Here is a 12,500-nt window from a genome sequence, read left to right as displayed (position 1 = left end):
CCCGGCCGGGGCTTTCCTCTGCCCCGTTTCTGGACCGGAGCGTGGGCGTCTGCCTGGGGGGGCGGCTTGGATCCGGGCTCTGTGATGTCCGCCGGCTGTCTGGGCTCTGAGGGCCTCTCTGGCCTGCTTCTGGCCTTCTCAGAGGTCAGAGGTCATATATGCATGATCACTATCACCATCACTGTCACCATCATATTCACATGATCACGTTGATCTTTAATCACTCTTTACATACTGGGTTACCTTGTCTTCTTGTGGTGGTTAGACTAATGGTGATCTGTAGCAGACCTCTCTTGATGCACGCCCCTAGTTTACTACTAGTTATGACTAGCTATATTCAAAAAAAAAAAAAAAAAAAAAAAAAAAAATACGGTTTGTGGTGTCCTTGCATTTCCCTCCTCCCCTACACCTCCTTTTATTTTTGTGGCCTGGTCTGTTCACTAATATGGTTTGGAAAAAAAGGGGGAAAAAAAAAAAATGTATGTATGGTTCTGTAATTTTCTGTGTTGGTTGTCGGCTCTGTTTTGGTGTTGTCTCGATTGGGGGTTTGGGATTGTTGTAGGTTGCGTGTGGTGCGTCGACAACACTGTTTTGTATTGTGACTTTGTACATAGGTTGTGCCGCCCCCCCCCCCCCCCCCTCCCTTCCGTTCTCCCTCTCTTTATCTTTCTCTCTTTCTGTCCCTGCTCTCTGAGCGTTTCCGTCCCGGTCCTGTCCGGTAGCCATGCCGGATGCCAGCTTTAAATAAAGGCAGCAGCAGGAGGAGACTCAGTCTCATCCTGCTGCTAATATTAAAATCTGTTCGGATAGTAAAAGGCTACAATCATACAATATTGCACGCCCCAGCTACCGAACAGGACAAGGGAAAAAAAAAAAAAAAAAAAAAAAAAAAAAAAAAAAGATTCTGATGAGGAAACACAACATCATACATTTTGCCACAGCCAGTGATCTAAAAGCCTCCGTGGTTGAAAGATTTAAACCGAACGTTAAAGACCAGAATGTGGAGATATTTCACTGCTAAGAACACTAGACGGTACGTGGAAGTCCTGCCAGACTTAGTAAAAAGCTATAATAACACTTACCACAGCAGTATAAAAATGCGTCCGGTTGATGTGACTAAGGAAAATACCCGCCATGTGTTTCACAATTTGTACGGTACGCCTACACCACCAGACAAGAGAAAACAAAAGTAAAGGTAGGATTTAAGGTGGGCGATGTTGTCAGAATATCCAAGTTGCGAGGGGTCTTTGATAAAAAATACGAACAGAGTTTCACGGACGAGGTTTTTACGGTGTCAGAATGCATCCCGCGTACTCCGATGGTATTTAAACTCAAAGACTATGACGGGGAAGTGATTGAAGGTTCATTCTATGAGCAGGAGCTTCAGAAAGTGGATATGGCTGGAGACAGGACATATCACGTAGAAGAAATTCTGAATAAACGTACCGTGAGAGGGGAAAAGCAGGTCTTGGTGCGGTGGAAAAACTGGCCTGAAAAATTCAACAGCTGGGTGAAGGCCGCAGATTTAAAAGATATATAAAACCTCAACCGCTTACACAGACCATCATTCCATCATGTACGGTTCAAGGGATAAGGGGTTTTACATCACTCTACCCTCCAACGCAAGCTTGGAAGTTTTCAAAGATAATAAGAGTGACAGTTTCCGTGTAGATTTAGCACAGCACATTGACTTAATAGGAGAATGGGAGGTCGCTTTAACAGAGATTTCCTATCCACACACATGGTATAACGTACCTCATGAGAAGGCTTACTTTGACTGAGGCGGAAGCCTCGAGAACCTGGGACAGAGAGCAAAGTTTCTCGTCATATTTTCAGGGAGGACATTTCAACAGCGTACACCCATTAAAGCTGGAGCTGGAAGCCCAATTTAAAAAAGTCTATGCCGATATTGTTCCCGTATTTAATCACAACCTAAAGAAATTTGATTTCCTGGCAAGTGGTAAAATCCATGTATGTTTCTACCCACCTCTGGCGTACATGATCGGACTCAAAGCCGGAGAATGGTTCAATTTTGAGGAGAAGACAGCTCCCTATCCTGTAGATTTAAGGGCTGGTTTTTATCATCTTTACTGTTACAGCGATGTGGTTCGCCCGCAGTTGGTAGGGGACGTTTACGCCCCGCTTTTGAGAAGCGTTGAGATCCAGGGTACATTCGGAGAGTTTGTCACACAGCGCTTCAACCCCGCCTATTATTTACACTTACTCTTCTTTTAACGCAGAATTTAGTTGCTGCTTATGTTATTTTCTTTGTAATAACTGGTTGAATTGTGGGTGAAACATTTCAGCTGCCAGGATTCTCAGTGCCCTGTGTTCTCTAAAGGCTCCAGGACTCGGAGCCATCAGCCTTTGAGCGGGAGATGCTGGCAGAACTGAGGAAAACCCTCCTCAGAAGATGAGCACTTCCTCCTCTCTCTGCTTCCTCTCCTGCAAAAAGTGCCGCCTCAATCAAATGATTTCGTCAATGTCAAATACACAAATTATTATATCAAAGCAGCACTTTTATGCTAAATCTGGAACAATTGGAGCCAACTCAGTAATTTGACCTGAATGAGGTGAAGCTTTCTGCAGGAGAGGAACCAGACTCCGGTGTGTCCCTCCTCTTCCACCGCACCTCCTCCAATCAAGATCCTTTCTATTCTTGTCTCTATATTTTATGAATATAGTTTTGTTATGTTTTTTTAAATAAAGTTATGCTCTCTGCAACTCTTTGCTGTTTTTGACTGTGACTTTAAGCACACCTTTATCATTTTATAATCCTGATTGATTGAAATTGTTGATTTCCCCAATTGTCGATATAATCTTAGAAGAAAAAAACAGTTTTTTTTTGGAAATGTGTTTTATTTATTTCACCTTGTGCTGTTTAGACTGGTCTGAACGTGCATGTTGTGATGAAACAGAAGTCTGGGGAAGGAGTAGAGTCTGGCAGCCATTACCTGCAAACAGGATGAAAAAAAAGCTTAAAGAGTATTGAATATAGAAACATGTACACAAGAAAAACATTAATATACACATTTCATTAGTACATTGTTAAATGTAGATGCTTAAATGTTATAACAGAAGGAGTGCTCTTTAGGTATTTGTGGGTGGCTCTTAAAAGAGCCGTTGTGGGTCAGTGCTGTGAGGACAGGACTGTCCTGCTGGATCCTCGGTTCTGCTCCCTCCTGGCAGAAGTGGGCCATGAACACATCTCGAGTGTTGAGTGCTTCTCGGGTCGCATTGTTGGCCCCCGTCCGCCGCACACCTGGAAGTGGCTCCTCTTGCTCCACCGCTCCTCTGCATGCAGGCGCTCGCCCGTCTGCAGACGTCCTCATGCAGTAGTGGAGAACACACGTCGCCTTCACACACTTCTCAACAACTTCAGGGTGGATTTCCAGCAGAGTGTGGAACATTCTCCACTGTGACGACCAAATCCCAAACGCATCCTCCACCACCAGCCGGGCCGGGAGAGGCGGGAGTTAAAGCTGCGCTGCTCCAGGGTTAGGCCACCACGTCCAGGAAAGGGGCGAAGAGGAAACACATGAGGCTGGGATCCTCGGTGGTCAGCTCCGGGTAAGTGCTGGTCTGGAGGCAGAGCCAGTGTACCCGCACGCAGACCCTGGCCAAAGGCGGAGTTGGCAAAGATCCCTCCGTCGCTGGTTCTGCCATAACCTCCAACATCTATCACCCTGAACCTGTACCTCGCATCTACACCTGCAAGCAGGACCAGGGGATGGTGCAACTTGTAGTTGAAATCCAGGGAGCCAGAGTTGGGGGGTGCCTTCATTTGAATGTGCTTCCCATCCACAGCACCACAGCACAGGGGAAAGTTCCACCGCTCCTGGAACTCCTCCACAATGGACCTCCACTCCTCTGCTGCAGGAACAGGCAGAAACTCCTCCACCAGGCTCTCCAGGTGACTGTCACCACCTGTGGGGTTATCCCACCTGAAGCTGCTGGCGATGGTCCTGGAGGAGTCCCCAGTGGCCAGAAACCTGCAAGCAACAATAAATTGCATATTTTTGACCACATAATCATATTAATTTACTCATAAAATTGAAAATCTTATTTTTCTAATGTCTATGGATAAGATAAACCTACTGCAAATGACATTTAACGAGCAGGCAATGTGGTTTTTACTGTAAATTTAGTAACATGCAGAGCACGCGGGGAGCACATAACAGCAATAACTCCATCTGTAGATATTGTCACTAAAGAATTTAGTCCATACTGCGTGTCTGTCACCTGTCACCAGGTGTCATAGTGTCACATTAGCTCTCTGTAATGTCGCCTGTTCAGTAGAGGTGGCGATACTCCAAATTTTGGTATCGATCCGATACCAAGTAAATACTGGGCCAGCATCGCCGATACCGATACCGATACCGATACTTTTTTACTAGGTTTTTTAAAAAACAAATGTTGATGTTTTTATGTTTATTTTCCATCCATCACAGGGAGCAGTTTCGCTGTCTGACGCTCTGAAGTCGCTCCCAGCAGTCCCTGCTCCTCTTCCTCATCTTAAATTTGCCATCAATGAGCCGGTGTGTCTGATCAGCAGCAGGAGAGCTGCACAGTGAGCCTGAGCCAGCTGAGAGAGAGAGGAGCTGTTTGGAACGACCTCACCTGGAGAATGAACACGGACCAAGATGTTAACCAGACAGAAGAACTATTTTTATCAAAAACACAAGATTACTATGACAATGTCAACAAAAATAATTCCTTTTGCCTTTTTCACACAGAAAATGTCAAGACTGAAAATATAAATAAAAAAAAGTAACAGTATCAGCAGTACAACAAAAGTACCATTACCCAGAGGTATTATGGAAAAAAGTCATCAGTGCAAATTAGGTGCAAAACACTCTTTGCTCTTTTGTCACTGTGTTATACCCTGAGGTCCCTTTTGCCCCTGGATATCGTGAGCAGTTATACTACAGTAAATAAATACATTAAAAAACACCTGAAAATGCACAGCAACAACACGATAAAACACACAAGCTGCATCAGGACGACCACACAGCGTCTGGTTCAGAGTCTTAGTTAAAGGGGCACAGCGCAGTTTTACATATTAATTATTAATTATTCACACCCACACACGTTTCCACCTTTGCCTGATGGGCAGCAAGAGCTATTTCTGCAAGATCGCAGTCGCTCCTATTTTCCTGTGCAGGGCGCTGAAGGCTCAGCAGTATGAGCGATTCGGGTACGAGCCTGACGTAATGCGCCTCCGCTGGCAAAATATCCTTAAAATTCGTTTTGTCCGCCATTACTCCGCCAGATGCTTAGCAGCAACAACTGAGCAGTACTGAGGATGGAGCTTCCAGAAAGTAAGAAAAGACCGGCTTCTAACGGCCCGAACGCACTGGACGCGGAAGCGCCGCGCACGGCGCTTCTGATGGCCTGATGGCCATGTGAACCTATCTGACTGTCCGCACACAACGCGCAGGGGAGCGCCGCGCCGCCGCGGCTCGCGCTCTGCAGCGCCCGCTCCGCTTCGTTCTATTTTTCACGTGAGCCTGCGACGCCGAGAGCGCCATATGTCAAGCTGGATCAAGCAGATCGGACCAGACAGGAAGTCGGAAACAGAAAAGGCAAGAGAATCCGGTCAATTTACAAAATATAACAAATTAAATGATGATTAGTTACAGTGCTGCTCGTCCGTCTATAATTTGTCACTTGGGTCTAATCACAAGAGAGATGGACACACACACAGACATAGCACGTACGCACCCAATCAAACACACACACACACACACACACAGCGACAGAGATTCACATGATGCAGAAAAAAGAGGACAGGAGGAGAAAAAGTCTCTCACACATCCATCCTGCAGAGCGAGACAGAGGAGAACCGAGAGCAGACGGGTCCAGCCGAGTGCAGTCGAGGTGTGACCAGCGTGGAGAGCGCAGGCAGCAGATACGCCTCCAATACGAACAGCCAAGCGCCGGCGCGGAGACGTTCGTGGCGCCTCCGCTGCGCTTCGGCGTCCAGTGCGTTCCCGGCGTAACGCTGCCACAACTCCGGCACAGACCCCAACAGGCAAAAGAAACTTACATTTTACTCGAGCGCTACTAAAAAAGCGAGGAAGGAGTTCCCCTCTTCTATGCACAGACACGAGCGTTTCACTAAGCTTCAGTTACGCCCAAGGCCTGCAGGGGTCAGTGTTTCGCATAAAACGAGCAAACTGCGCTGTGCTCCTTTAACGAGCGCCTGAGCACTGAGGTGAGCTCAGGTCCGACAGAGAGGCTGCTAACCCTGCCAGAGCAGGAAAAAAAAATATCGATCTCATCGTGCTGGTATCGATCGATACCAATACTAACTCTGGTATCGATACTATCGATATTTGGATCGATCCGCCCACCACTACTGTTCAGAACACGTTTAGTGCTGCTAATTAAAGTTTTGCATACATTACAGCAGGCTAGATATGAACACATCCACACCAGCTTAGCATATTTACACTTTATATAAATAACGTTAAGTAAAAGAAAACGTAGGGATAGGCTGACCCTGCTGTCTCCCAAGTCTGTATGCAAATTTATCCAGCACTATATGTGCTTATAGTGATGAAAAGTGCATTTTGTAAGATAAAATCATAATACAATGTCACTGACTAACCGGAGACAGATGGACAGGCGCTCTTCAGGAGGAATTGAGCGTCTGTAGTTGGTGTCCTGGAGAGTGATCCGAGCACCGATGCGGGCCAGCCGGTCGTCAAGCTGGGCCCGGGAGAGACGGAAGTAACCCTGGAAGCGACCCTCATCCCCCGCAGCTCCTGGAGCAAATGGTGAAACTCCCCAAATCCAGAACGCCTCTGAATAACGGGATGAACCTAGAGACGACGCCATGTGCCCGACGACGACGCTGTCTAGCTTTATTTAACAAATAAAGCCGAGCCACTCTCCTGATGCGATCCGCCATGGCTGGAACAGAAATCAGCCTCCCGCGAACCAATAAACTGACGCGCGTCGCAAGCGTCGTGAGCGTCGGGAGATTTGTGACCACCTGGTGTCAAGCGTCGTGCTTGAAGCGTCACAAGACTTTAGCTCATTAATTGACTGAAAGTTTGTCTTAATCTTTGATTTATCACCTCCATGAATTAAAGTGAGTTTAATCCAGGAAGTTTGATTATAATCTACCTCTGTCCAGGTTTTCACTGTGGTTGTAATTCCTACTGTTGACCAGCAGAGGGCAAACTTTCATTGTCATTGAACCTCCTGTTTTTTGGCCTTTTGAGGAAAAATGTAGGAATTCCAACAACTCACCAGTTGAGTGTGTGTTCGCCCTCTGGTGGCCACAAGTGGAAACTGCAACCAAAGAATAATGTCAACAATACTGCGTTTATTATAACACTTCCAGAGAGCTTCTGCAAAATATACACCTTATTTTAACATTATATTCATTTGATTTTTATTTAACAGTCTCAAAACAATACAGGAGCATTTTGTGCACAGCTCTAATGAGGAGACACGCTGAAACCCAAGGTGTAGCGTCCCCTGGAGACAGGCGTCCCCTGGAGACAGGCGTCCCCTGGAGACAGGTGTCCTCTGGAGACAGGTGTCCTCTGGAGACAGGTGTCCTCTGGAGACAGGTGTCCTCTGGAGACAGGCGTCCCCTGGAGACAGGCGTCCCCTGGAGACAGGCGTCTCTTAGAGGGACAGGCTATGAGGACCAAATGGAGGACATGTTTAAGACAGAAGAGCTGGAGCTCATTGCTGAACATGATTGGTCAAAAGTCCCAGTGGAGACATGAAACCAGCTGCTCAGTGATGACAGGAAGCGTTTGGTTGCTGTTCCAGCTGATGAAGACTTTGCTGTTGATTATTGATGAGGGAGTGAAGATGTTTGGACATGACACTTTTTGTTCAACTGTAATTAAAATCAGAATGTTTTTTTCCACTCCGGTGCTTCTTGTACATCGCCTTATTAACTTTTATAAAATGCCTGGATCCTGTCTGGTCAGTAAAATAAAGTTTGGTTGAATGAAAGTGACTTTGAGCCTAAATCTGACAGGGATGTGAATCATGTCGGGCTGAAGAGTGTCTGCATCCACAGGACGTCATGAAAATGACTCTAACCGATGTAGTTCCTGTGCCAGGCCTCTAGGGGGCGCTGTCACTCTGTAGCGTTGTAACTCGGGTCCCCTGAAGTGCCTCCAGCTGAACTGTGTGAAACAGGAAGGAAGTGGAGCTGGTTCCTCATGAGAGCAGGCTGCTGGCTGCTTCTGTTCTGACAGAATCAGGTCACAGCGGGGCGCGATGGGGGGGCAGGGCCCACCCAGGGGGACTGGATGTTGGTGTGATATCCCAGCCATATATCACAGAGAGAGTGTGTGTGTGTGTGTACTTGTACAGCTATATGTTGTGAGGACATTGGGTTTTTAACCTTACAAGTGAGGACAATTTTTGGAAAGTGAGGACATTTTTGCCGGTCCTCACTGTTCCACAGACCTTTTTTTGGACTTTTTGAGGTTCAGACTTGATTTTTGGTTCAGGGTTACAATTAGGACTGGTTTAGGTCAGGTTTAGGGTCTGGGTCAGGGTTAGCCATTAATTTTGATGGTTAGGGTGAGGAGCTGGAAATGCATTATGTCAATGAGTGTCCTCACAACATATAGCTGTACAAATGTGTGTGTTTGTGTGTGTGTGTGTGTGTGTGTGTGTGTGTGTGTGGTGTGTGTGTGTGTGTGTGTGTGTGTGTGGTGCTGTAGTGTCTCTCAGTCCCCAGCAGCAGCAGGAAGATGTTCTCCCCTCAGTGATAATGAGTCACACAAAAATCCAAATGTTGCTGGTCCTGCTGAAACAGTCAAACCACTGTGTGTGTGTGTGTGTGTGTGTGTGTGTGTGTGTGTGTGTGCTCTGCTGTCAGTCGTTTGGTTCCGTCAGACAGTATCGTCCCCCGGACTGGAACCTCGGCCCGTTCTCCCGACCAGACTGTTGGGAGAATGTCATGAATGGTAAGTCGACTGAATCCAGTTTAAATGTTCTGTTTGCTGCTGTTCCAGCTGTTCCCCGCTCTGAAGGACTGTCAGCGGGACTTCATGACCTTCGACCCGGAGCAGCGGCTGCAGAGGATTCCGGCCGTCGACGCCGTGGCTGAGGTTTTAAAGCACATCATCAACGTGAAGGTTTATTTAGCGGAGCGACGCTCAGCATCACACATCTGGATTTACATGACGGAGCAACGTGAACCAGAGTCCTGCCAGGCAGCGGCGGCGTCAGGCCCATGTCAGGGGGCGGAGCCCCCATCAGACTTTAAGCCCAGGCCCGGATCTACCATATGGGCAATCTGGGCACTCCAGGGCCCTCGGGCTCAGAGGGGCCCTCTGCTGGCAGAATTTATTTTCTTTTTTGTAGCTTTATACACATTAGGAGAATAAACTGTTTTGTACTTCGTCGTTGCAGTAAAGTGAAACGAGACGATTACACAAAGACATGCTGAGGAGCGACGGAGCGGTGGAGCTCTGAGCAGCTCTATGAGGACAGCAGCTCTGTGTTGAGTGCTGAGAGGCAGCGACCCGCCTCACCGGTGACTCTACCGGGCCGAGCCGTTGGTCTGCTCTTTCATTGGACTGTCAGTGGCACTGCCTGGATCCAGCTGTGAGGGAGAGAGGACGTCTCACATTTAAAAACAATGAAAATGAACCGAGGACGTTCCGCTCTGTCGTTAACGGCCACGGAGTCCGAGCTGAGAGGGAGCTGGACTCTGAGGAAGAAGAGCAGGAAGAAGAGCGAGTGAAGGCCAGAGCCACTGTGAGCTCTTATGGTCCAGATCATGAATGTTTTACCTCATTTGATCTGCTTTTGTCTGACATGTATTTTGCATCCTTGTGGTGTGATGCTGAGAGTTACAGTGCTGTAGGTCTGTTTTTTGCAGTATGTGAAGTTGTCCAGCGGACGTGGTGATGTTGTAATGCAGCCTGCTCTCGTGTGTGTTGTGTTCTGGCAGTTCTGTCTTCACTCCGTGACGTCGGAGCAGTTCTGCTTGGTGAACACTTTATTGTCATCATCTTTCACCTCGCACTGGGTTATGATTTATTTCATGAGAGTGTTTTGTGATTATCAGGGAGACGGCAGGACTTGGTTTCCCATAAAAGGCCAGTCAGACCAAGGGGGCGTGGCCAACACTGGCATCTGTTAAATTCACAGAAAGACACACAGAGCCGTCTTTTACAATCAGGACCAAAGCCTTAAAGCTGTGTGAGAGTGAAAAAAGACTAAAAGAATATATTTTGGATGTTGCAGAAACGGAGCAGTGGAGTGTGTGTGAAGATGGCCTTTATTGAACACTCCACTGACGGCCGTCACACACTCCACCATGACAGCTTTTACCGTCAGTGCACCACATCTTCCCACGTCTATATGTATACTGAAATATAGAAGTGCTGTGAGAGTTGGGTTAAAGTCGGAGGGGGCCCTGTGAGCTTCGGGGCCCAGGGGCCTCTGGAATTACTAATCCAGCCCAGCTTAAGCCCCATACCTAATTTGGTGCTGTTTAAAAAGAATATATATATTTTTTTCCAAATTAATTTTCTACATAAAGCGGTTTGAATATGATTTTAAATGAATGATCATATAACCGTTAATGGTTTAGTTAAACAGGATCAGTCATGTCAGTCTCCCCTGGCTTCACACCGTCAGCTGGAGAGCCCTGCAGGGAATCCATTCCACTGGTTCATAGAGAACGACCACAGACTGAGAGTCCAGTCCAGGTTTTCCCTGAGCCTGTGTGTGAGGTCTGTGAAGAACAGCTGGAAAGAGAAGGAGTGGAGGGATGGGTGAAGATATTAGAAAGCTTTTTAATGAAGTCAGTCTTGATCTCTGCTGGTAGGAACAGCTGCTGAGCTCCAGCTGACAGCAGGAAGTCCCATGGTGTCAATAAACCAAACGCTGCTGTCTGACAAGTAAAAACCTGCTTTAACATGACAGACCAGGGTTCTCAAACCTTCAGGATCCAGGGACCTCGACAGGGAACAACGTTCTTTAAGGACTCCTCATAATCCTCATGCTAACTGAACTCAATCTGACATCTGTAACCCCAGATGCTGCATGAGTTATCTGTTTTTTCAAACCAAAACATTTAAGATCTGCAGAGCAGAAAAGGACTCAATTAAACTGAAGTAATGTCAATACGATTTCCATCATTTTAAACACAAGGAAAGTCTCACTGAAACCACATTTTCACCTCAGAGCATTTAGATTTTAAATGAGCAGCTTTTCCAGCTGTCAGAGCAGCAGCAGAGCTGTACTGTGGATGTAATGTTCTAGTCAGGCAGGTCAGAGGGCAGCTCTCATGTTCCAGCGGGGTCCTGGAGTTCCAGCAGCTGCAGGGAGTCAGTGTGTGCAGTGGAACGTTCTGTACAGAACCCGTTGATCAAGTGTTGACTTCTGGAGATTCGTTGCTTCCTCTTCCAGAGACTCCAGACCGTCTGACCCCTGACTCAGTCCTGAAGAACAAACAGCTCCAACCTTCTGAAGAGCTTCAGCACCGACTGACTCTTCTTTGAGTCGCTGGCAGAAAACTGACAAACAGATCAGAACAGAGTCTGACAGTAAAATGTGGAGCTGGTCTCATCACTCTCATCACTGCCAGGTTCCAGCAGTGAGCAGGACAGTCTGTCTCTCTGTTCTGGACTGATGGAGACAAACAGCATTTCATCTCCTGGGGGCCGACCCCCCCGAATCCAGAACCTACACACCCCCCTGATGAAAGGTGTATTTTCACTGATCCCACACATGAAAAACCCAGAAGAACAAATCGAGGGAGTGAATGTTTGGTCTCCAGCCGTCTCAGACTCTCAGCAGTCCGTCACAGGAAGTGGTGTTCCAGCTCCAACTCCACACATCAAACATGGCTGGTCGCTGCTCGCTTCCAGAATAATGTTTCAAGCTGGACTCGCTGAACTAAAATCACCTGAATCGATGAGTTTCTCTGATTTTAAGGATCACAGGTTGTTTGGAGAACTCCCTCTTTATCTGTCAGCTGGGGATGTCGGAGGCTTTTCTACATGTTCCTCCAGATCTTAATGTGAAGCTGTGATCCGAGGGGAGGAGCTACAGACCACCAGGAGCCACAAGGACCCGAGGACAGCAGGGCAGCCAGACGGGACGCCAGCGGACAATCAGGCGGGACACGAGGACAGGCTGAAGACGACAGGTGAAGCACATCAGACTGAAGACGCTGGGAACCAGGGAGGGACACGGACAGGGTGCAGAACCAACACGGCCAAACAGGAGGCGCTAAATCACACACACTGGTACCGAGACAGACGCACAGAGGGAAAGACATGGACACGGGAGAGACGGGAGACACCGGCCGAGGGGACGGCACCCAGAGGGTCCTGATACAGACGAGTCATTCAGGAGATCAAAGCAATTCAACTGAGTGACTATGACAAGAAATGCTCACTGACTGGAGACTAAAACCCCAAGAAAAATAAAGTTATTAAAAGTCAGGAAGAGGGAAGGCGAGAGACGAGAGAGAAAACCTCTGAATGGAACCGATA

Source organism: Salarias fasciatus (genome assembly GCF_902148845.1).
Source record: "Salarias fasciatus chromosome 23 unlocalized genomic scaffold, fSalaFa1.1 super_scaffold_20, whole genome shotgun sequence".
NCBI lineage: Eukaryota > Metazoa > Chordata > Actinopteri > Blenniiformes > Blenniidae > Salarias > Salarias fasciatus.
This window is presented reverse-complemented; position numbering follows the sequence as displayed.